The sequence below is a fragment of the Haemaphysalis longicornis genome, unplaced genomic scaffold (genome assembly GCF_048455015.1).
Source record: "Haemaphysalis longicornis isolate Haplotype H1 unplaced genomic scaffold, Haemaphysalis longicornis Haplotype H1 scaffold_13, whole genome shotgun sequence".
Lineage (NCBI taxonomy): Eukaryota > Metazoa > Arthropoda > Arachnida > Ixodida > Ixodidae > Haemaphysalis > Haemaphysalis longicornis.
The window spans coordinates 75197944-75224212 of NW_027526233.1; the positions used below are offsets into that span (position 1 = coordinate 75197944).

The 26269-nt window shown below is 47.1% G+C and overlaps 3 non-coding genes across 3 annotated transcripts; 1 reads left to right on the forward strand and 2 right to left on the reverse strand.

Annotated features, from left to right (window-relative positions):
* Nucleotides 1–15683: 15683 nt before the first annotated feature.
* On the forward strand, nucleotides 15684–15756 carry Trnaa-ggc (transfer RNA alanine (anticodon GGC)). The gene has a single exon. It is a non-coding gene; the product is annotated as a tRNA-Ala (tRNA).
* Nucleotides 15757–16057: 301 nt separating this feature from the next.
* Trnat-ugu (transfer RNA threonine (anticodon UGU)) lies at nucleotides 16058–16129 on the reverse strand. Its single transcript has one exon. It is a non-coding gene; the product is annotated as a tRNA-Thr (tRNA).
* A 405-nt stretch (nucleotides 16130–16534) lies between these two features.
* Nucleotides 16535–16606, reverse strand: Trnat-ugu (transfer RNA threonine (anticodon UGU)). The gene has a single exon. It is a non-coding gene; the product is annotated as a tRNA-Thr (tRNA).
* Nucleotides 16607–26269: the final 9663 nt, after the last annotated feature.

Here is a 26269-nt window from a genome sequence, read left to right on the forward strand (position 1 = left end):
AAACTATTTTATTTTGGCCTCCTCAGCCTTCCATGTGACTCTTGAAAATATTCCATGCACACAAGACTTTAACGTTCGCCAATTTTCAAAGATCAATCGCAAAGTCGTAAACATGTGTAGATAACTCCAATAAACCACTTGACTGGTATAGAAGCCCTTATTTAAACTTGAAAAAAGACTTCTCACTCGGTTAAAAACTTTCGAAACCTTTTTTTATTAATTGCAAGACAAAAGCTATTTTACAAAATGTTTCTACTGTTTATATCGACACACTCTTTGAGTACTGCATATAGCCGACATCATTTTTTCGAAAATTGTTTTAACCAGGTATGTCGGACAAGCTTTTATAATTCCCTCGCAGAAAAGAAAATTGAGACTCGAATGGGGCAACGAATGGCGCTGGTTATGAACCTTCCGCACGAGCTACGAAAGGTGCGAAAATAAATGGTTTTCCCGTTTGTGGCTTCTAGCCAGTGCATAGTACTGAAGATCTCTAGTTTAGGTTGTTGTCGCTTGAAGAAATATGACACAAGGTACATATTATACTGGCTTCCCATGTCCAAGAGTGCGGTTTATAACATGCAGTAGGGAACAGCACTATACACTTTTTATTGTGCCGCTTGTCGCAGTCGCGACACAAATACGGCGTAGGGCTAACACGAGCTCATGTATGCTTAGAGTCTTCCACAATAGGTTTTTGTAATTTCCCAACAACTAGGTTTAATTATAAACGGGGGAATTGGCTATATGCTTTCGTGCGTTGTCACATCACCAAAGCTCAAAAAAGTCGAACCGCAAAACAGGGTGCATGCCTACACCTTCACATGTGTTTGGCATAAACGAACAAGTTGAATGACTCCTGCAGTATACTGTGTGACGCTAGTCGAGTTGGAGCATGACGAATTGGGAAATAAGCACAGGGAAATAATTCTTCGGCCGATGTTTTTATGCTGAGCATTTTGAAGACATATTTAACTTCCTCCGTTAGTATATAAAGTACAGGAAACCGTTTAGCACTACAAAGCTGCCACAATACGTAGTAGAACGTACAATAGGGCTAGCTGGTAACTTTTCCTTGATTGCGGAAGTGCTCACACAACAGGGACGAGAGTACAAAAACAGATGACAAGGCGCTAACTCGCAGCTCTATGTTAATGAAAGGAAACATAAATATATACTTACACCATCTCCCGTGGTGTGTTCATGTTGCGGAAGAAAAAACCGGGAAAGTCACTTTTCGCGGCCAACAAACACATACCTGGGTTATCGCTAAATTCGAAGCGTAAGGGCATTAAATGGGCCAAACCATAACATACCAAGAAACTGCTACGATCGAAATGAGTGCAACAGATAAAAGTATTATTTGTCTCCTGTAAAATTTGTCTCCTGTAACCCATCCAGCAGCGGAACTTTTCATCTGAAACGCTTCTGTCATCTCTCGAGTAGATTTATCTCGATGCCGTGGCAAAACTGTGGTATCGAAGAAGATGGGGGAACACCAAGCGTGATGCAGTGTTCCCATAGCTGGGAGCCCTGCCTTGATTTTTGAGCATTTTATATTCTTGCAGACGTATGTTTATGCATTGCCCAGTGTCGCCTTCATCAGGGTGACCCCGCGACATCCGTATCAAACAACACACGTTGCACAATGCACAAAGGGGGAGGTATAATTGACTTGGCATGAATGTTTTTTTGACTGCCTCTCACTGGCATACAACATTCTGTATATTTTGCAGTATATCTTGTTCAGTTTTTTTCGGGTGAAAAAAAACACGTCCACGTCATACCAGTCGGCAGCTATATTTAACCCGTGTGAGACCTTGTGGATGTATCAAATACCCACAGCTTTTTACACTTTTTTATCTCGTTCCCCACAATCTCATTTCGCGCCTTTTATAACTTGACAGTTTTTTTATGAATGACCAATATGAAAACGAGCCCTATTTTGTGTGCTGTGAAACTACTGAATATTTTTTGGTGCATGATTTTGTGAGTGATGCCCACACACAAAAAAAGCACCCATTCCAACACTACTAACTTTTATTATACGGACTGGTCCTCTTGGAAAGCGGGAAGTAGGGGCAGCATATGGTTTTCTTCTCGATGCTGCCTGAGATACAAAAACTGTAATTCATCTTCCTTTGGTAAATGAACTGGGAAGCTCAATCCGCAGCCATTCTGTTTACAAAGGTACAAATGCTGGGGCACCTTTGGGTCGAGTCTATCAGGCATGCCAGTTAAAGTCGTCGATGTATCTGACAGTCTTGCTGGCCACCTGTCCCAAGTCATTCTCTATTTATCTGTAAATGTTTCCCATTGATGTCTTTTTAATAACAGGGGCAATTTTAGACCCTTCTTTAAAATAAAACGTACCTTTCCGTTCCACAAATCCACACTTCAATAAAATGATTGGATTTCCAGGAAGATTTTGGCAGACACACAACAAGTTCTAACAAACTCTATCTCACAATAATTGTCGGTGATGCAAAGCCGCACACTCTTCTTAAGATCTTCCCAAGGCATGAAATATTAGAAGTCTTGGACATCAATGCCAAAGAAATCGCGCGCACCCTGATTTCACGGCTAAAAAAAGTCACAAGTTTTCATCGGAGTTCCCGATTAGGAGTGGGTTAATTTTGGGCCCAAGATGGGTTCATCTCAGAGGCATCCTGGACCTGCGCAACCAAACTCTGAGATGCGTATCGCCGACGGATCTACCTCGGCTGGAGAAAGACCTTTAGGCAACTCACTGAATAGATGTGCAACGCCTAACGGCGTACGCTATTCACGTGGAAGAAAGCAAGGGTAGCAGAAGCGAGCGTGTTGCTCCCTGGAGAAGAAAACGTTCCTGACGAACAAAGCGGTTTTTCACCTTGGGCCGAAGTTCTGCTGTGAACCGGTCTTGAGTACTCCGCAAAAGCGGGCACTGTCCAGGTTTTTGTTGGGCGATTCGGAAGTGGACCGCGCTCCGATAATCGCGGAAGCTGTGGACGTGTTTGCATGATAGGGATCGGAAAGTAACCAAAAAAACTTCAATAATGTTCAAAAAATGGTTAATTGTGCTGTGAAAAAAAAGCTTGCATCAGATGATGTACGATAAGGAAGGTTTCATTGTTGTTGCTCCGAAAGTGCATTCTCGCAAAAAGCGTTTGAAGCCGTTGCGAAAAATTTTCTTTCAGTGTACTAACCCAGCCCAAGTAAAGCAAAAAGTCCTAGCATTATTGCATGAACACAACCTGAAAATCCTCAGCACTTTGGTTGAAAAGTCACAAGCCCTTGATTTGCAGACTTTCATTGCAGCTAACACGCATAAACCTGGTTTTTATGCATTTGCCCAACCTTGCGGTATGCGACGCGTTGTTCATCCCGAATTTCGAAGAACTTGTGAGTTTGTTTAGGCTGTCGAATCCGGGTGCCTGCGATTTATTTAATATTGATGTATACTTCATTCAATGCATTGTGAAGATCTTATGAAGAGTGCGCAGCTGTCAATCACCACAGACAATGATGAGATCAAGTTCCTTAGCACTGGTGATATGTCTCTCTACACGTTTTTGGAAACCTTGTCGTTTTATTTCAGGTCTACGCTTCTGGAATGGAAAGAAAAGTGTACTCTTCAAAAAACAGGCCTGTATAGGGTCTAAAGTTGCCACTGTTCTTGGGAACATATTTCTCGGAAGAATTGACAGACATATTGAGAAAAACTTGGGAGAGGTGGCGAGTAAGATTGTCAGATACGTCGACGAGTTTGTAGTGTTAGTTAAGCCTGATAGCTTCCACCACAAGGTGATTCAGGCCTTGAACCTTTTTAAACACAATGGTCGTAGATTGATCTTCACAGTTGAGTTACCAAAGAAAAATGAATTACCGTTTTTGTTTCTGAGGCTGTATCAAAAAAACAAAAAACAGTTATGCTGGTACTACACCCCGTGTTTAGGGAAGCCCATAGGAAACTTTATTTCCAGACACAGGAAGATAGTTAAAATGGGCATTGTTTTCTTCTCGGCGCAATCACCCACAATATCGTGCACCGAAAAATATTTACTTGTTTCACAAGCCAGCTATAAAGGTTTAATAGGGCTGGATTTTCACAACATGTCTTTCGCAATATAAATATCACGTTAAACAAACGAGCGAAAGCAGATTGGGGAGAACGAGAAAAAAAAGTGTAAAAAACTTCTCGTCATTCCGTACATGCACAAAGTGTCGCACGGGCTCTCCCGTATGTCTAGGTTTACCGCAACAACTTCCTTTTCTTTATGCACCCCTGCCCAATTTACCTCGGGTGCTGTGCTTACGACGACCTGCGCATTTGGGCGCAGCGCCAGAAGCTCCTTCACCCTCTTTTTTATTTCCTTCCGCACTTCTGCGCCCCTTTCCTGCAGAACGTCATTGGTTCCTCCGGCTAGAACCACAAGATTCTACCCCTGCACCCTGCATGTTTTCCCAGAACCTACCCTTCGTCTTTTCCAACACTACCCTGACCGCGCTCCGCGGGAGCTGCACCAACCTGCGAACTGTCTCCTCTACTGCCTTCTGTCCCCTAAGCTTTCTCTCGTAGTAGGGCATGTTCGAGTCCTCTGCCACGATTATCATGCGCCTATCTCCCTTTTCCTGCTAGCCCCCCGGCGCGGCAACCTGCTCCAGACTCGGATGAGTAAGCGCCATTCAGGTATCGTTTTCCGCTGTGGCGTACTTGCCCTCTCTCTCTCTTTTCGCGGGGCCAAGCACTCTCGACACACCAACCTCATGACCTTCGTCATTCTTTCTCGGTATGTCACCCTTCGTCGCCAGCTTGACCTCCGTTTGCGCCAGCCTCCCTTCAAGTACCTTCCTCTGTCTCTGTTCCCTGTCACCTCCTCCTGTAGCGCTCCTACTTTGAAATTGAGCTGTTGCTTTTCTTCCTGGAGACAGTCGTTGGGTGACGGTAGCACACACACTCTGCACTTGAAGTCCGGCCGTTCCGCGTTCTCGACCGACTCGAACTTGGCCTCCTCGAGCGGGTATTCTTGCTCGAATACCGTGCACAGAACATCTGGCATCTTCTTCGGAGACATGGTACTGACCGTCCCTGTCGTGCCCAACTCCAACTGACTTCACTGGGGCGTTCTCGTTCACTCCACTGTAATCAAGATGTAAAACATAACCTTGGATTCTTTCCTAAAGCATAAATTCTTTTTTTACAAATTACTAATTAGAATCACAAAGATCATGCTTATAAACCACCACGTGCCACAGCCGCGTGGAACATTTATTTCGGTCATTTCCCTATGCTTACAACTCCTAAGAGCTCCAACTCCTTTCCACAAACCCTATTGCCAAAAACTACATCTTCTAATACATGGGCACTCTAAATAAAAAAGGAGTATAAAATTTCAAACACTGGTCCGTTGATGTGGCCGCTGCCTGCGCGGCACTCTGTACGTCCGCACACCTAGACAGCTGAGTCCTAAGCTTCTATCGTCTGGTGGCTCCCTCTACACCCCTTGCGGGAAATCATAAGCAGCACTGTGGGCCGAACCGGTGCACCCGCGACACCAATCGGCCTTCTTTGTTCCAACGCAGTTTCCCAGCTTTTCTGCTGACTGTGTGGTGGTTTTCGCAAGAGTGGAAAACCCACTTCAGGCAACCTACATATTGTAGCTGTAGAAAAAAATAAAGAAAGCGGTGTTGTAATCCCGGCCGTAAGTTTAGAGAATAGAGAATACAGAGAATTTTCCCATTTCCATGCTTTGGATTGTACCAATTTAACATGCAGCTTAGGTTTTAGCTTTACCTACCGCTGCATGCAATTTTGCTGACAGTATTTTATAACTGGCAGCTCTATTCCATTCCAATACATTTAGAAGAGCTATTACTTTCCGCAATTTTATTCTTTTTCATTTTTCCAAAGCTCATTATTTTAGCCAGTGCCACTGATGAAATTGCCTCAGAGCACAATCCCATTCTTATAATTCCTAAGAATTCAAAACGCCTGTGGATGGCTGCATCAAGTTACGTACTAATAAAACACCAAGTTGACAGCACCAAACGCATTGAAAACTGAGAAATTATAACATTCGTCTTTTTCGGCCTTCGGAAACAAGCAATGGAGCGGCGCACATACCAGGTCAAAATGAGGGCTTTGAGCAGGCCTGAAGTCAATATAAAAAGCACAATGATGATTTTTCTACATTGTTCGTCTTTCTAATCAAGACATGTATTTTGTGATAAATTACTGGCCCTAATTTTTTAAACTGCTACCGGCGAAAGCTTTTGTCGGAGACCACAACTTTATTCTTGCTTTTGGTCTGATAATCTATTCTTGGGATACACAAAAGCATCTGTGAGAGCACGTTCGAAATACAGAGTATTGACGTTGACGGGCCACACCACCGTCCCCGCATTAGTTGCTATACAGTCAAGAAGTATACCCAGGTTTCGCCCTGGGACACTGCTCTATATTGCCACGCACCATGTTTAGGGTTTGTGTTTTGCTTTTGCCGACCGGCTGCATCGTGGTATGCTATCTTTGCTATCCGTTGGCCAAGTGAAGCGCATGTTCTATTCTATATGCCGCACGTGTTATTTCCTTGAATGGCCAGGTCCGGACAGCCAGGTCAGAGCTTGGAAAGCCCGGTCTGCAGACTCACCTCGGTAGGGTATCCCACCCCACTGCTCCGCAGCTCAGCGGAGGCCGTTTTGAAATGAGTGAGTTCGAACACGGCTACAAAAAAGTCCCAAGAGAATGCCAGGAGCCGCTTCAACGTCATCCCCTTCGTACACGGCGTTTCACAACCCTGAAGAATATAGGCGACATGGCTGGAGTGCGGACAGTTTTCCCAGTGCTTACCAAACTACCCACCGTGTTCGCCATGGTCAATGATGGAAAGGATTCCAGGGCTAATAGTGCGATGAAGCACGCAAAAAGTATGTTAAATGCGTGGACTGCGGTGTATACGAGATCCCATTGTCATGTGGGCGGGTCTATGTGGACCACATTGGCAGGTATACCAATGACCATCTCTGTGAGCCCGCACTTAACATCCGCTCAGGAAAAGGGAGCAATCTTGAATTACAGTGCACGAATTCCGAAAATTGTTACACAAGCTCAACGAAACCCACACCATAAAACGGTACCGTGATAGCCGATCCCGCGAAATCTTTGAGGCTTCAGTTATAATCATTAAGGTTGAGGGATGAGTGAGTTCGCCTTCCGTTGCACTCTTTGAGCGGGACATTGCGCATCTGGCCAGATGAAAAGAATGGTCGTGTGTTTTATCGCCTCTTATAGCCAACGGCGCTTTTTAAGCTTTGTTTATCTCGCTTTTCTTTCTCGCACTGGCGTATGAATACGTTCTTTCCTGCTTCTATTTATTGCAAACTGAAATATAATTTCACCAGTTGCTCGTCAGCACTCCTGTATGTCTGCCCTCTCTGTGTCCAAGTTTTTTGCGCTGTTTCTTACGGTGTTATTTCGACTGGGTTTTCAGCATGCACACAAGATTACGTGGTTGGCACTGCCGAATTGTTCACACACAGTGAAACCCATTTATAGCGAACTGCAATATGCACGGCGATTAGTTCGATATATCCAATAGTTCGATATAGCCGAACCCGCCTATAACGAACTAATTGTTACGAGTTCGCAATTCGCGGTTGCCACCCCCCTTTCCAACTCCGCCATCCCCGTATGCAGAAACGAACAAACTAAATTAGCCATTACCATACACAAAAAAATCCATTTGTTGCAAATAATACACTACTTTCGGCCTTAACTGCCTACTTTTCAAAAAAGCGGTGATTTTTGCTTTCGCTTTCGTTTTGGTGGCTTCAACTAGCATAGCATTCTCTACACGTAACATTTTTTCCACCAGTTCGAGTCCGGTCCTTCAAAATTTAAGAAGCATAGGCGGAGCACATCGACTGCCGAAAGCGCTTCATTTTAAGCGTTGGACGGCTTTCACTCGCGACATCATCGGGAACGCTGGCGAGCTATTCCCACAGTTCAATGCTGCTGTCTTGGTCTGTACTCGCGGAATGAGCGTGTTCCATCGTGACTCCAGCGCGTCGGAAACAGTTACGGAAAGTGTCGGGCATCACGTCGCTCCCTGCGAGGCGCAATGTCTCAGTCGCTGCTCTTGCTCCATGGTCGCGGCCAATGCACATCTCAATTGCCGATTCGAGACCATCCATCTCGGAAGCCATTCTAGGCGCGCAGAGTTCGATATATCGGATGTGAACTTCGTTATAAGGAATATTTTTCCCATGTATTTATGTAACTGAAATATTTTTGTTCGATATATGGCATAATTCGCTCTATCCGGGTTCCTTATAGCCGGGTTTGACGTAGAATGCTAAAGTAAGCATATTCCTCGGACCTTAAAGCGGGACGGGGTGCGGGAAGGGATTAGGGATGCAGATGGCAGATAACTTTAATGGCAAATTGCACTTTGTATTCTGCTCCACGCGGCCTTCGTAGTCCCCAACGTTTTTTCCTGGCCAATAACTGATACTTGCCTGAATGAAATACCCTCAAACCTTCTTCATTTTTGGTCGTGTGTCTCTTGTACAACTTAAGCGTGATTCGCACACTCAACTTAAGCAAGCGTTGGTATGCGTATAGCCGAATGTAGCTGCATCTTGGTCAGACCGGCTCAAAACAAAATCCGTGCTCCTTCACCAGCATAACTGAAAAGAGCAAAACTCGCGCTTGCAGAGCACTGAGGAGGCTAGATACGTGACGTTGGTTTGTATGGTGTACTCTGGACTGGGGGCATTAGGTTCCAAAATGCAGCAAAGGGTGTTCACCTGGTAGAGGAAAAAGGTACTAATAAGCCAGGCCAAGACGTGGAGTCACTATAAATGCGCATCCCGAAATCTTCGAATTATTTTTAGAGAGAACCTCTGTGGTAGAAGAAACTGTCCTCGGGCTGCCAGAGGAAAACAGCCAGAAATATGGTATGCCCATGCGCACATGAATGAAGGATGCTGACAATAACGTATAAGGCTTGAAGGTAGCGACGCTGTACCCCACCTTCAAAACTATCGGGACGGTTTATGTCTACGATTCCAGCCGATATGCTTCTTCTTCGCTACTGGAACACCCTTCACTCCATCATTTGGGACATAGTCCCAACTTCTTTCGTTTTCTGGAAGTTGTAATCATTGGACATAACCTAGGGTTGGCGTATTCTAATGCGTGTTTTTTTTCTTGTTCTGACTGAGTGTTGCCACAATTACGGTGAACGCGGCAGTCGTTCTCGTTTCGAGGAAGTGTTAACACCATTACGGCGAACGCTGAATTGTTTTTGGCCTATCTGGTCCACTCTCCAAAAGTGGTTATGCTTGTCATGACAAACGTGCTCTAGTGACCCTGGGCGGTCGCCGTGAGGCAAGCACACACAAGCACTCTCTATTATCTTGGCTCTTTACTGCCGGGCAATCGTATCAATCTAGGCAAAGCTCACTTAGTGGGTAAACTTGGCTTGAAAAATGTGAGCCGGCTACTCTGGGAGGTAGCCGCGAGGCATGCACAGAACGGCGCTAGGCATTTTCTTTTTTTTTTTAACTGGCAGGCAGTCGACGCGAAGCACACGCTCACGTGCGCTCGGCATTTGTCGGTATTTCTAACTGCAGGCACGAAGCTCTAACGATTTCTTAAACAGCTTGGCTGTAACTACAAAACAAAATGAAGCGGCCAATTAGCCACGAAGAGAAACAGAAAATCCAAGTCTCTCACGGCGAGGCGCGCCATGCACTTGCGTTGTTGACGTATTTGGCGAGTCACATAAACAAAGGGAAGACGCTGGCAGAGCATCATGCCTTGGTACGAGGAGTGATGCCACGACCAACTGAGGGGAAAGGCGACTGCGCCCAAGTCGTCGACGCCACCCGACAACGTTGACCCCCTCCGATGGCACAGGAGGAATAGAGCGTCCGTGATACCGACTACAAAATACGGCATCGAGACATCGACAATGCTGCGGCTCCAAAGCTTGCTGCCTATTTTGATGTAAGTGCAATAGTACGGTTGCGTCCCCAATACAGGTTCGCTGGTCCCCAACCTATACGGAGGGAAATGGGCAATGAATGTTTTTCTATCATCCTTTCTGGTGTACTCCTTGTGTCTATATTCAGCTTTTCCAGCCATTTTGTTTGCCACTACCTTTCAGGAATCGTAAGCAATAATCCTCGGTTTCAGTCAAAACAGGCAGTTTATGCATAATTTCCCACAGTACTTTCTTGTTAAGTTAGCAGATACTTTATGGCAAACCTCCGCTTGCAGGATACGATTTCATTAGAATTTACACTCCGGGTTAATTTCGTCAGTTAAGGGTGGTGCCATCTCTCAAACGTATAGACCCGTAAGACTTGAAGGGCATTCTCTAAAGAACGTACTTTTATTCCACAATGATATATTGTGCTTATTTCCTTAGATTGAAGAGCGGCATAGATCCAAGAAATTAAATCCCGGCATGATGAGCGTATGGTTCACAGAACAAACAGTCCTGAAAAGGTAAAAGTTGTGCATAAAGTATCCAAAAAATGTATGAGGCGGCAAGCTCACACCCTATACACAGTGGTTACAGTACTACACTCTAACTGTAGTAGAGCTGTGCAAAAACCGACCCTTTAATTGTTGACATTTATGGGCTAATGTACCAATTTATTCATTGTGAAACCAGTTTGGGGGGTGGGGCACATTCTTCTGCGATGCACTGGCTATGAATGCACTGAATGCGATGCACTGCGATGAATGCGATGCACTGGTTATCTGATGACCTGTACCATCATATAAATGGGTACACACGGAGCGTGTGGTATAGAAGCATCACATAGGAAATGGTACCTGCACGAAAAAGTGTTCACGATTTTGTCTTTCGTGACCGAACGATCATAACTAAGTGCAATGCACCTACGTTTTTCAGTAAGAGCGAGCCATAATAAAAAAGCGCAACTTAAAAATAGCCCACACATCCCTTCCCTTCCATTATGGAGCCTTGCTTTCACAATCCATCAAATCATCGAGCAACTAGCTTTGAATCAACGGGTTGTCATGAGATACATACTGCAGGCGGGTGGCCCACACCCACATACATTTGTGTGTATTTGTAAAACAATGTAACACAAACACTACTCCTGGCTCGATATAACGATTGAGATTCACTATTAAGATGGGAGACGTCAACAAAAAATTTGATGAGAATCAATAAGGAGATACGTACGAGAGAACATTTGGAATGGCCAGTCGTAACAGTCTAACAGGTACGCTGGCAGGATTTGCCGAGCGGAATAACCTGAGCATAAGGACACAGTTCTCCGCCAAACAAAAGAATAGAAAGTCGACATGGTAATGTCGCAAGAGATCAACAAAATTATACTTTAAATCATTTAAGTGATAAGCCGGGGATTGTGCACGACATGGTGATTCTAGGAAAAATTAGAGGCAGCGATTAGCAAATCTTTGAATGAAGAGTAAGGCCTAATTTCAAGTAAGAAACTCAGAATGGGGTCATTGAGTGAATAATGCAGGAATATGAAAGAACTTATAAAAAAATTCGCACATCGAAAATAAAGAAAAGATGGAAGTGTTGACAGACTAAACGACCGCATATTTACGGAAATAACATAATCAGCATCAGTTGTGGCACAACAAACACGCAGAAAACAATCTGAAAAACTAACACTAAATACAGACGAATTAGTGGGGAAATGCGAGAGGATAAAAGTAAAAGTAAGGCGGATCAGAGTGAATAAGCAAAACTATCGAAATTGAATAACGGGCGAAAAAGCACAATTTTGGGACGGCGTAGTCTTGCTGAGTGAGTCGGTTGAAGACGTGTAAACATGCTTGAGAAACGGCAAGCCCAAAGGAAAGCCTTGGGAATAAAATAATTGTGAATACTTGCGAAGTGATGATGGATACACATACAGAAACCCCTGTATTTTGCTCATGTAAAGAGACATTAGAACAAGTGAACAGCATTTCTGTTTCGAACAGGTTATAACAGCTGACCCGAATCAGGAGAGGAAAATTCAGCGCAGAATAAATATGCGTTGGAGTGACATTCACATACACTTTGACATATTAAAAAGTAAGCAACCCCTATTACTCAAAACAGAGTATACAGCGATACATCCTGTTGGTGCCGACATAGAGAGCGGAAGCTTCATGATTGCAAAACAACTAGAAAACATACTTAGCTCCCCTCAACGTGATATGGAACCAAATAGGATTGGAGTACCCCTTTGATACTGTATACAGGTTTCTGTATCAGTGCAAACGCCAGTAGAATACATGCTAGGTCAAGTAACAAAGTTGACTTTGGCAGGACATGTGGTGAGAAGTGATAACCGCCAGCCAACAGTGTAACCGATAGGTTACCCAGCGACGGGTCTAGAAAAAGTGCAATGCCAATTACTCGATCATGGGATCAAAGAATGCAATTCAGAAGACAGGAACGGACTCAAGCAGCCCATTACAAAACGGTTGGAAGCCAATGGGAGGGGGGCGCTTGGTCTTGCAGTGAACCTGTACTGTATACGCCTCGAGCTTCGCGATCGCTGCGCCGCCTGCCGCCGCTTCTCCGTGGTGTTGACGGGATTTGCGCTGCGTGGCTGATAGGGGCTCGTGCAGTGTTTTGGTTCTGTTTCGCTTCTTGTCGCCTTTCCGCGCCCTAAAAAAAACTTGTTATGGTGACGTCTATAGGCAGAGAGTACGTTTAGGTCACTTAAAAAGCAGCTGTGTCTTCGTAGAGTACGCGATCGCCTGCAAGAGCTACCCGGAGACGCGGTGCTGCGCGCTTCGTCGACGCTCTTCCGGGTGTCGGCGACGGTAGTAACATATCACCTCTGTCACCTCCAAAACATCTCCCACAAATGAATTCTACTGTCGCCTCGTTTAGACCTGATACTGGCACAATGAGAGGTTGGCTTCATTTTGTAACGAGGACAAGGAAGGCAGCTTCGTTTCGAATATATACTTCGCAGAAAAATATGTTGCGGGGATGTGATTACCCAATCCGGGACAATAACTTAAGCCTTTTATAAGAATACAAACCATGCGAAAATGTAAAGTATATTCGAGCCTGTGCGTCGTTAAATATGTGCCCACACACGCCATATAGCAACAACCAAGGCAAGTTATTGAAACCACGGAAAAATAAATACTGTGCAAGTGCACAAATAAGAAACATAATAGCTCTAACGGAAATGAAAAACAAAACACTGCAGCTTCTGACATGCTAAAGACGTTCGTCGAAACTTAAGCCAGGTACGGTTCACCAAGCCAACTATACGAGAATGCACTATTTCGCGAGATGTCGATGGGGGGAGGGGGGGATGTTGTGTACAAATGCGGAGCGGAATCAAGCAATGAACGTTTTAGTAATCGCGCGCACACAAATATCGCGTTCGCTTTCCTTCAGTTTTTTCACTTCAACGTGCTGCTGATCGTACGGCGGACGCATTTTTCGACGTATACAGGGTGGGCTGTTCAACAAGCGATGAAAGCTGTCATTGAAAGAGTGTGGTATGTGATAAGGCCCTCTGGTTTCAGTTTCTGCTTTATTCTTCAGGCTCCATGTGCCATATGGCGATATTTCGAAGGAGCATTTGTCGCAGACGCGCATTATATTCTAAGCCCGTCTCCGCGCTGCTCATGTACGTTTGCGCGCGATCACCTCACGACAATAACACTCTGTCGTGTGCTGATCCCAGAGTATAATTATGCATTATGCATCATACTTTTGTTGAAAATTCCTGAAATTAACACAGACTGGCTTGTAAATTGTGGTGATCAATATCTGAGGTTTATTATTGGCAAACGTAACTGGCGTGCTGTGAGGTATGAGTGCTCCCCTGATTATGTAAGCGCACAAAACCGATTTACATCGTACTTTATAGCCGTAGCATGAACATCTGAGGAAGCGGTAGTTACGGAGACACTGCTTGTAAATTCAGGTAAGTGTAACTACAATCGGCTCCATCATACGTCGGTTCCGCGACGCTGGCGTGTGACACACACCTGGCGCTTATACGGACCGAATATACCACTCTAAAATAGCGTCAGAAATATTTGCAGTGTTGTAAACACATCCCATTTGCGAACAGAGTGACTGCTCCACAAAAAAATTGATATCAAACGCCAGCAAACGGTAAATCTCAGTCGTGAACGTGCCGCAAAAGCAGCGGCGGTACTGTGTAGCGGGACGCCGACTATCGCGCCTGCTTTCGAAACGGGCCGCTAGGGGGATTTCAGTGGCGCCCCTACAGGCCACGCTCGAGGCGTATAAGCGATTGATCATAAATGAATATATATGTATACACACACACACACACATATATATATATATATACATATAGGGTTCGGAAATGAGGGGCTCCTACGGAAATACAGAAAGAAACGCCGACAGACTACAATGCCAAGGAAGGCATAGGGGAATGGTTAGACTATTTTTTACCGTTAGTGACACTACATTATTTTTTTAATAATTACATGAGAAAGAAAGAAAGAAAAAAACGCGCCCAGACAGGGGACCGAACCCAGGCCTTTGGATTAGATCTCGAATGCCTTACCAATTCGGCTATCTGGACGACTCTGTCCCCTTCACTTTCTGGGGTATTTATATTTACTACAACTGTATCTGACGCTTGAGGGTCAGATACAGTAGGGAAAGATACAGTTGTGGTAAATATAAATACCCCAGAAAGTGAAGGAGGACACAGTCGCCCAGATAGCTGAATTTGAAAGGCATTCGAGATCTAATCGAAAGGCGTGGTTTTGGCCCCCACTCAGGGCGCGTGTTGTTCTTCTTTTCTCGTTTAATTAATAAGTAAAAAAATAATGTAACCCCACTAACCGTAAAAAATAGTCTAACCATTCTCCTATGCCTTCTTTGGCGTTGTAGACTGCCGGCATTTCTTTCTATTTCTATATATATATATATATATCTGTACATATATATATATATATATATATATATATATATATATATATATATATATATATATCGAAACGTTGGAAATAAAGTCTCCGAAGAGCGTACTTCAACTTTGTGTATATATATATATATATATATATATATATATATATATATATATATATATATATATATATATATATAACACAGAAATAAGGGTTGGCAGTCAAGAAAACCTCGGAAAGCAAAGGGGAGGATGTGGTAGATCATTGAAACAGATTAAGAATTTGGAAAGAAAAAAAAAAGTGAAGAAAAAATGCCGCACCAGACCGGACCATATCGCACCAGACCGGTAATCTGGAGGTCGTGGGTTCGGATCCCACCTGGCGGGCATTTTTTCTTCACTTTCTTTCTTTCTTTCCAAATTCTTAATCTGCTTCAATGATCTACCACATCCTCCCCTTTGCTTTCCGAGGTTTTCTCGACTGCCAACCCTTATTTCTGTGTTATTTTCAACGAGCCCCTCATTTCCTATTCTGATTCGCTACATGCATAGCGAGGGCCTCTGTTCTGGCAGTCTTGTTGCCAAAGGGAGCTTAAGAGGGTTCAAAGCTGGTCGACCACTCTGGACATGTCGTAGACACTCGAGTCACGACCCGGGGGTTAAAAAGAAGGTCCCCTTCACCCCGATTAGTCCGAATGGCGCTGGCTACCACCCCCAAGCACAGGAAACAAACATACCTAACATAAATACCCCAGAAAGTGAATGGGAAAATCGCCCCGCCGGTAGCGTAGTGGTTATCGCACCAGACCGGCATTCTGGAGGTCGTGGGTTCGGATCCCACCTGGCGGGCATTTTTTCTTCACTTTCTTTCTTTCTTTCCAAATTCTTAATCTGTTTCAATGATCTACCACATCCTCCCCTTTGCTTTCCGAGGTTTTCTCGACTGCCAACCCTTATTTCTGTGTTATTTTCAACGAGCCCCTCATTTCCTATTCTGATTCGCTATATATATATATACAGAAAGATAGGTCAGCAGTCTACAACGCCAAAGGAGGCATAGGGGTGTGGTTAGGCTCTTTTCTTTTTCACTACGGTTAATGAAGTAAACATTTTTTTAAATATACAGAAGAAAGAAAGAAAGAAAAACACGTGCCCAGAGTGGGGACTGAACCCACGCCTTTCGATTACATGTCGAATGCCTTACCAATTCGGCTATCTGGGCGACTGGGTTCTGCTTACTTTCTGGGCTATTTATATTTACTAGAAGTGTATCTGACGCTTGAGGGTGGTAGCCAGCGCCACTCTGACTACACGGGGAGAAGGGGACCTTCTTTTCAACCCCCGGGGCGTGACTCAAACGTCTATAGCCTGTCATGAGCGGGTAACTGGCGGGAAGCCCTCTTATGCTACCTAGGCATCAAGGCTGCCAGAACCGAGACCCTCGCTAGGCTTTCGCAGAATAATATAGTAAGGAAATGAGGGGCTCGTTGAGGAAATACAGAAAGAGAGGTCAGCAGTCTACAACGCCAAAGGAGGCATAGGGGTGTGGTTAGGCTCTTTTCTTTTTCACTACGGTTAATGAAGTAAACATTTTTTTAAATATACAGAAGAAAGAAAGAAAAACACGTGCCCAGAGTGGGGACTGAACCCACGCCTTTCGATTACATGTCGAATGCCTTACCAATTCGGCTATCTGGGCGACTGGGTTCTCCTTCACTTTCTGGGCTATTTATATTTACTAGAAGTGTATCTGACGCTTGAGGGTGGTAGCCAGCGCCACTCTGACTACACGGGGAGAAGGGGACCTTCTTTTCAACCCCCGGGGCGTGACTCAAACGTCTACAGCCTGTCATGAGCGGGTAACTGGCGGGAAGCCCTCTTATGCTACCTAGGCATCAAGGCTGCCAGAACCGAGACCCTCGCTAGGCTTTCGCAGAATAATATAGTAAGGAAATGAGGGGCTCGTTGAGGAAATACAGAAAGATAGGTCAGCAGTCTACAACGCCAAAGGAGGCATAGGGGTGTGGTTAGGCTCTTTTCTTTTTCACTACGGTTAATGAAGTAAACATTTTTTTAAATATACAGAAGAAAGAAAGAAAGAAAAACACGCGCCCAGAGTGGGGACCGAACCCACGGCTTTCGATTACATGTCGAATGCCTTACCAATTCGGCTATCTGGGCGACTGTGTTCTCCTTCACTTTCTGGGCTATTTATATTTACTAGAAGTGTATCTGACGCTTGAGGGTGGTAGCCAGCGCCACTCTGACTACACGTGGAGAAGGGGACCTTCTTTTCAACCCCCGGGGCGTGACTCAAACGTCTACAGCCTGTCATGAGCGGGTAACTGGCGGGAAGCCCTCTTATGCTACCTAGGCATCAAGGCTGCCAGAACCGATACCCTCGCTAGGCTTTCGCAGAATAATATAGTAAGGAAATGAGGGGCTCGTTGAGGAAATACAGAAAGATAGGTCAGCAGGCTACAACGCCAAAGGAGGCATAGGGGTGTGGTTAGGCTCTTTTCTTTTTCAGTACGGTTAATGAAGTAAACATTTTTTTTAAATATACAGAAGAAAGAAAGAAAGAAAAAGGGCACTGGTAGCAGCGAAACGCGTGTTGTAGTTTGTAGCAACCGCAATTTATTTGTTTCCTGAGTTGGATTTAGAAAGGGACATAGTAAGTCAATTCGAACCATATGAAACGGTTCAGTTGGAACGTTTATCGATTGTAGCGGCCCGGCTTGCAGCAAAGGTCTTGCGCAATTCACTAAAGCCGCATGTGTGGACGTAGTGCTGGACTAACTTGTACAGACTAGCCAGTAGAAGCAACGCGAATGCTGTCATATGTGCGAGTTAAACCAATGTGATGATCTGTGGGAATGTCCGGAGCTGCTGTAGTACCGACAACCGCATGTGCTCGGGAACAACAAGTAGCAAGTCTGGATCATCGGAGCGGAAGTGGCAGCGGTGCAGCACGCCATCCTGGAGTAAGACTTCGTGAAGTGACGGGTCGGAATTTGCTGGCTCAATCTGTTCAATTATGTGTCGCAATAAAGAGTCGTGGCGTTGCTCCTCCCCAAAGTGTAGGAAATCAGAGAACGCCATGACACACGCGGGGGAATCAAACGTGCATTTATCAGTTGGGTCGACGAGGTGGAGGGAGAGACAGTCCGAATCTTGATGTAGATGGCCGGACTTGTACGCGACGGCTTAAAGCCCAAGTGACCTAGACGTCCTGTCGGATCCTTCAGCGAGGAAAGTCAGCATAGTGAATGGTGGTCCGTCACAACATTGACAGGTCGGCCGTAGAGGTACGTGCGAACTTTGGCAACTGCCAACACCAAGGCGAGGCACTCGCGCTCTGTGATCAATTAATTTTGCTCGGGTGTGGAAAGGAGACGACTCGCATATGCATTAACGTTCTCGAGGCCATGTTGTTTTGGTGCCAGAACAGCACCTAGGCTGTTGCCAGTGGCGTCTGTCCGGATCTCGTTTGGGGCCGGCGGTTGGGCCAAAATGACCCAAAATAAGGATGCTGTAAGCAGAGAAACCAAGTTTGACAATACTTCTGATTGATCGGGGCCCCCGAAAAGTCGCTTTTTTCGAAGAATTTCGGTGAGGGGATGGGCGGCAGTGCCGAAGTCCTGTAAAAAGCGGCGAAAGGATCAGCACAGGCCGACAAAGCTGCGCACATCTTTGATTGACTGCGGTGAAGGAAAGTGCTGGATGTCGCAAAATTTCTCGGGGTCAGGTCTTACTCCATTGGCATCAACAAGGTGACATAGAGTGGTTATTTCGCGCTACGCGAAGCGACATTTCTTCGAGTTACTCTGAAGACCAACCAGTCGCAACACTTCAAGGGCGTCGGCAAGTCGGTAAAGGTGAGTGTCCAAATCGAGGGAAAATACGCCGACGTCATTTAGGTAACAGAGGCATGTGAACCATTTCAAGCCATGTAATAAACAGTGCATCATGTGTGGGAATGTAACTGGCGCATTGTAGAGGCCGAACGGCATCATTTTGAATTGACAGAGGCCATCTGGTGTTACAAAAGCTGTCGTCTCTCGGTCAAGGTCGTTAATCCTGATCTATCAGTATCCTGATTGGAGGTCGATGGAGCGGAAGTATTTTGCGCCATGGTGGCAACCATGGGCATCATATATACAGGGTAGAGGATACACGTCTTTCTTGGTAATCTTCTTTAGGTGGCGGTAATCAACACAAAACGCCACCTGCCATCTTCGTTTCTTACTGAGACGAAGGGGGACGCCCAGGGACTTGAAGACGGTCAACTATATCTTTTCGGAGCATGGTGTACACTTCCTCCTGAATGATTTTACGCTCAGTGTGAGACACGCGGTAAGGACTTCGGTGAATGGGGCTGGCATTGCCGGTGTTGACGCGATATTTCCAAGTGGTTGCTTTACCGAGTGAAGGGTTGTCAAGGTGAAAAATGTATCGGTAAGGGTACCGGAGAAAAACGTTCACAGCATATTCACGGGGTGAATGATGATGAGTGGGCGAAGCTCCTGAGGGGAAATCATCGTTAAAACCGTGACTCTTCAGTGAAAGTTCGCCCACTACATCTGTGTCCGAACGTAACGTCTAGAAAGTCTTGCTTAAACCGTGCGTCAGCACCTTGGGGCTGAGCTCGCCTGATGCGTTTTGCAGACGCCTCACGAGCTCTCACTGCATCGGGGTCTGCCTGCCGGTACGCGCGCTTTCTCGCCGCTTCCCGTTCTCTGACGTTTTGGAGATCCTCTTCGCGCCTCAGCCGTGCCGCTTCGCGTACGGCCGGGTCCTCGCGGCGTTGCCGTGGTGCTTGGGCCTCTCGTTCTCGAACGCTGGGATCTTGGCGGCGTCGTCGCGCAGCCAGACGACACGCTTCGGCCTCCCGCTCTCGTACGGCAGGATCTTGGCGGCGGGGTCGCGCAGCATCACGGAGCGCTTCTGCCTCGCGGGCTCGCACATCTGCAGCCTTATCCATCGGGCGACTCCGAGCGTGCGCCAACAGCGATTGAATTTTATTACAACACTCCCTGCCATCTAGTAAACAATCCAAAAACTAAACTAGAGGTAGCCACGCCATCTAGTAAACAATCCAAGAACTAAACTAGAGGTGGCTACATACATTCGTCGAGGATGGACAGACCCACGCCCTAAGGAGCTTCGCCCCTAAAAGGAGCTCACCGGCTTGAATGGGTGGTAGATCGGTGGAAGTCATCGTAGCGTAATGGTGGTCGGCTTTTGAAATGGTGATTTGTTTTTGAAATGATCAAGGTTATCATGGACGGTCAGGGCTTCAACGTGGTAGCCTTCGAAAAGGGAAATCGTTGTGAGCGACATGCCCTTCGGCAGGAGCTGCCCCGAGGAACCGAAGTTAAAGAATGGTAGCTCAAAGTTAGTTGTCAATAAATCTGACCTGTGAGGCAGCACCACGTTGCGCGTGAGGAGCACCTCAACGATGGGCTAAACCTCGTATACGCCCTCTGCAATACCACGACTCGGTGTGGTACGAAGCGGCAGTATACTGTGGTAACTGGGTGTGGTCCGCTGGTACTAACTTTGACATGCTCCAAAGCGTCGATCGCGGCGTCGAAACAGGGCAGCTCAAGATGCAGTCGGCTTTCGAAACAGTCAATTAAGGCAGAATAGGTGGAAAGAAAATCGAGACCGAGAATAACGTCATATCGCTATTGGTCCGCCAATTTGAAAATAAAAACAGTTCGTTGGTCAGCGATGTTCACGCGGGCAGCACATACTCCGTCAACCGGAGGCGTACCTCCGTCAGCGACACGCAAAGCACAAGAAGGGGCCGGGGCCAGTACAAAACGAAAACGAAGACGAAGGCGGCACTCATAGTCGAAATTTGTGCACCACTGTCCATGAGGGCCTTGACGGTCACACGTTTTACCTGTACTTCCAGTAAGCTATGTTGAGCCCGGATATTAAAAGAACTCAAACTAAAGCGTGGCAAACTGTTCGCATCGCTACGCAGTGAAACATCCCCCTCGCGAGGGGCACGATCAAATGCAGAGCACTTCCGGGGCACACGATGTTAAGTAGTTTGCGTTACGTTAATGTTGTTTCACTTGTGGCAACTGCTGACGAGAGAGCGCTCGTCAGCAGTAATTTGAATGAGTCAACGATATAACGCGCCTTCGTAGCGTCCCATTTTTGTCGGCTTTGTGGTGCAGTGGGTAGAGAACCATGTACATTGCGTTCCGCCCGCAGGGTCGAGGGATCGAAACCTGGCGCCGGATAGTATTTTCCCTTATGTAGGGTAGGGGGAGGGGTGCGGACAACAACGGTGGGGACTACGACGGGACAACGCGGGTGACATCGTGAGTTACTCAAATGCTCTGCTTTTAAAAGAGAATTTCCGTCTGGCGCGAAAATAGAGCGTCACCTCCGGCTGCCGCATTTCTGTTAATTGAGGAGGAACATCCGCTCGTGGAGGGCGAATGGGAACGGCGAGGCTGCGGCAAGCGGTACTGGTAGAGGTGTGGAAATGAAGAACGCCTTAATGGGGAAGCGTGGGTGGAAGTTTCTGCGTACGCCGACGGATCGTGATTCATGAAAGAGCGAGGTCTTGCATAGACGCAAGAAGAATGGACAGAGAACTTTAGGCGCGACGAAAGCCAGCAGGACCGGCAGTAACGGGCGACAGGACGAAGCTGACCGCCGTTAAAGCAAATGAGCAAATCCTCCACTCTGCGCCATTCCCGGATGTTTCTGTCCGAGAGTGAGGAAGGCCGAAATGAGCCCACGGTTCAGAAAAGACTTAGTTGCGGCGGACATTGCGGCAATTCGCGGAGCAGGCATAGGAAAGCCCATGGTTGCAATTTCTTGGCGAATGACGGCCTCGATGAGGGGCAGCATATTCATGCCGCTATCAGGCGCTTGGATGGAATATGCTGGAGCCATTGCCTCCAGTTCCTGACGTATTACCTTAGCGATGCTTGCGGTTGGGGTAGGACTAAACTCAGCTGCCGAAGCAGGCCGTGAAGGTAGGTCCTCACACGATGAAGTCGCAGCAGCGTTGGGGAGGGTGTCGTACTGCGGCGCGATGGGGCGTCGTTTTGCCTTCTCGAAGCGATGGCACTCTAATTGATGCGTCGACACTCATGCAGTCCTTCCAGATAAGCAGGTGGAAAGAGTTATCGCCGATGCCCTTCGACACATTCAGTACTTTGTCGTCTTCAGACATCAGGTTTCTGCACAGCGCGAGAACGTCCTGAGTGTACGCAACATAAGATTCAGTAAGCGTTTGCACACAGGAGGCCACCTTTTTTTGGGCAGAAAAGTGGTTAGTTTCGGGCTGCCCAAAAATTAACGCGAAGCTTCTGATCTCCAACCGTCCCAGCTTGTTACTGTGGCCTCGTTGGGGTCGAACCAAGTTTGTGCTGCGCCCCTCAAAAAATAGGAGACGTTCTCCAGCATTAAAGTGTAATCCAAACGGTTGCGGGAGCTAACACGCTGATACATGCGGACCCGTCTTCAACGTCGAGACCATCTGTGCCATTGATCGTACCGGGTTCTCTTGGGTGGGATACGATTATGATCGGTGCCATACCAACCATTGCTTGATTCGATGACATGGTCTGAAGGCTGATACGGTGACCGCTTCGCAGCTTTGTGTTGGGTGTATCTGACGAATAGGGATCTTGAATGAAACCAGGCGCAAACGTAACAGGACGCAGAAAGGAGTAGACAGGACAAGCGCTGGAAAGGAGACGTACCGCATCTGCTACCTTAAGATGTTAAGAAGAAGGCGCATGGAATAGTGGTGTATTCGCAGGTATTTACAAAACATCAGTCCGCGTAGGGAGTCAACTGTTAGGTAGGGTGGCAGCCATAACATCATACACACACACACATAAGTATATATATATATATATATAAATATATATATATATATATATATATATATATATATATATATATATATATATATATATATATATATATATATATATATATATATACACTCAAACAGAGCGCGCAAAAATAAGGAAATAAGAAAAAAGTAGGGACACACACGAAAAAAACATTTCACGAACAAGTTTACTGACATTTACGAAAGCGGAATTCCTTTCTTCAGAATACTTGAAAAGCGGAAGTCTGCTTCCTGAAACGTCAGTAAACACTTATTTCTTTAATTTTTTCCGGTGTGTCTCTGTCTGTAGTTTACGTGTATAGATATATGAGTGCAAATATTTTGGGAGCACATTCCTAGCATGGCATCTTATTTACAGTGACGGGATCCTACATTGTGTGCACCAACCTGTGCCTCATCATCTTCCCCTCATCATCACCTTGATCAATATTCCTCCCACCCTCTTCTCTTCAAAATACTCGTCATTGGAGCCTGGTTCCGAGTCCCCCACTGCTGTAACGCTTCGAATAAACGTCCTCCGTCAAGAGTCTCTCAAGGCCCTCGCAATACTGATGTTAGGCATGGGAAACCCAAGACAATTCATCACTGCTTCATTTTGGGTCGTTGTTGGTTGATAGTGACGCACAGCCCTCCTCGGGCTTTTCGCCTATTATTCTGCTAAAGCCACTTCGTGAATCCGGGACGCTGGCCGGTAAGCCTGAGGGAGGCTCTGAAGAGCGCTCGGCATTTTCTCGCTCCTCGGCGTGTTCGCTATTTTGGTACTAGAGCTACTAAGAAGGGGCCGGGGACGCTGGGTGGTCGCGAGGAGGAACGCGCCTAGGAGCGCTCGGCATTTTTTTGTATTTTAATAATGCAAAAAAATATCGAGCGCTCCACATATTAGAGCAGAGCTACAAGAGCGCCGCTATAAAAAAAGTCTGTCTTGAGCCGGCGCCTGCGCGAGTACATTGCCGTCTACCCCAACTACACTTACAGTTGGGATACCAAAGTGCACGGCACAGGACACAATATTCTTGAGAATGCTAGGTGGCATCATGACGAGCATCGAGTCATCAGAGGATGCCATGATAGTGGTGGTTCACGCAACTGAGGAAAGCAGACAGTTCATTTCGGAGGCCGCGAAAATCAACAGCATTACTCTTATAGGACAGTGTGATGATTGACGTCCCCGGGCCGGAGAGTGCGCCAGGAGACGCCGGGGAAAGAGAAGAAGACGACGGGCCGAGAGCACGGGAGGGGTGTGTGCCGGCAGTGACCGCGGACGGGACAGTGCAAGGATTCCTCTCGGGAGGCGGTTCGAGGGCAGGGCAGGAGCGTTCGCGCGCCGTGCTCCGAGAATCGTCCCGGGAGCTGTTCCGGGACTCCTCTGCTGCAACGAGGGGTGCCTGTTCCCGCTGGCGAGATCCTGAGGCGTGATCCGGGCCGAGGTCCGGGGCGAGACCTACAGTGGCCAGGCACGAGCGCGGGCATCGGCATTCCGACCTGGGGCCTCTGAGTTTTAAACGGCGGCACCGAGAAAGTGTACCGCCACATCTCCGGACCACCGGCACCCTACACGGGGAGTGCTGAACACGTACTACCGACGTCATTCCGCACAGCGTCGAATAGACTAGACGTGAGCGTATCGCCTCCTTTGTTTTCCCCTCCGTTCGAACTTTACTTCGGGCTTGTGTTAGTTTCTTTTCGCGTCCGCGTTGCGATGTGCTGCATTGTGTTACCGTAATCGTTCCTAGTGCGTTTCTCTAGCGTTTGTGTGTCCGCCAAAGAATATGTTTTTTAACATGTGCGGAACCCATGGCATCACTTGTCGTTGATCATGCTCCCCGATCCACACGCCCGCCTGCTTAAGACGCGGCCTCACAATTTCTGGCGTCCGCGACAGGACCGCGTGCTCGAATTCCATCTTGAGACTAAGCAGGCAAGTGGGTGTGGCAAGCGAGGATGGATCTAGAAAAGTTGATGTCCATTGGGAAGGAGCTAGGACTGTCGGGACCAGCTCTAAAAGAATGGATTGACGAGGAACGCATAAAAGAAAGGGACCGGCGCGCAACTGAACGCGAGGCGGCTAAAGAAGCGGCAATACTAGCCCAGAAGACAGAGTCCGAGACCAGAGCGCGCATTGAGGCTGAACGTGCCATGCTAGAACTGAGGCTGCGGCTTCAGGAAGGGTCGCAGAGTTCTAATGATGTGGGAGGCCACACTGCGACTAATGCAGCACAAGGCGTCCACAGCCCTCACAAGTTCATTCCTGCCTTCAACGAGGATCGAGATGAGCTTGACGCCTACATCCAGCGTTTTGAGAGGGTGGCAACCAGTCAAGGGTGGCCCTCAGACAAGTGGGCGCTGTCCCTACACTTGTGCTTGACTGGTGAAGCTCTTAGTGCCGTTGGTCGCATGTCTTCTGAGGATGCCATGAATTACCCTAAACTAAAGCAGACCCTACTACAGAGGTTCAGATACACCGAGGAGGGCTACAGGTGCCAGTTTAGGGAATCCCAGCCACAGGACTCGGAGACAGGCCGTCAATTTGCGGGCCGCCTACTCGGCTACTTTGACAATTGGCAGGAGCTTGCCAAAACGGAGCAGACGTATGCCGCGCTACGAGACAAAATGGTGGCCGAGCAATTTCTCGACAGGTGTCACGAGAAACTAGCCATTTTCCTCAAAGAGAGGGGCTACAAAAACCTGGACCAGCTAGTCGAAGCAGCTGACCAGTACCTCGAAGCTCAAGGTCTCAACCACTTGGCAAGAAGTCGAGAAGACGAGAGGGGCAGGCCACCTCAAGTTGACAGGCCTCCTGACCAGCAGGACCGTAGGGCGAGGCCTTACTGCTTGTTATGTTATAAGCAGGGCCATTGGCCAGCTGACTGTTGGACGAAGTCGACGTCTCCGGGTTCCAGCCATGCCATCAAGAAGAATGCCTTCTGCTTCAGGGGCCGTAATCTCGGACACCAGGCTGAAGCTGGCGCAAACCTGCCCGAGAAGCAGGGCCAAGTAGCAGGTTCATCGCCTGGACCCAGTTCCTTTGCGATGGAAGCGCCGACCAAGACTCAACGACGCCACGCTCCGCCAGAGTATCACTGCGGAAACAGACGCAAGGTGTCTCAGGAAGAGAACCCGGTATTAGCAAGCACGGTTCTTGTAGAAGGCAGCACCCGGGTCCCAGCAGAACTGCGTGGGCGGAACCTGCCATTGTCTTCGCCAAATGTAGCAGGGTTGAACACCCGTATGCGCAAATCCGCAAGAACAATACCGCAGGTACCTGCCGTTGCTGACAGCCCCTGCACTATCACCGCTGCTGACTTATGTGCGCTACAGCAGCAAGACCCTTCTCTCCGAAAGTTTTTCGGCGAGGTCGGCAGAAAGGTGACATTCAACGCAGCGGTGATCGAGTTCGGGAAGACTGCTGGTATTCTTTACCGACGGCATCAGTTGCCCTCCGGAAAAGAAAGAAAGCAAATCGTC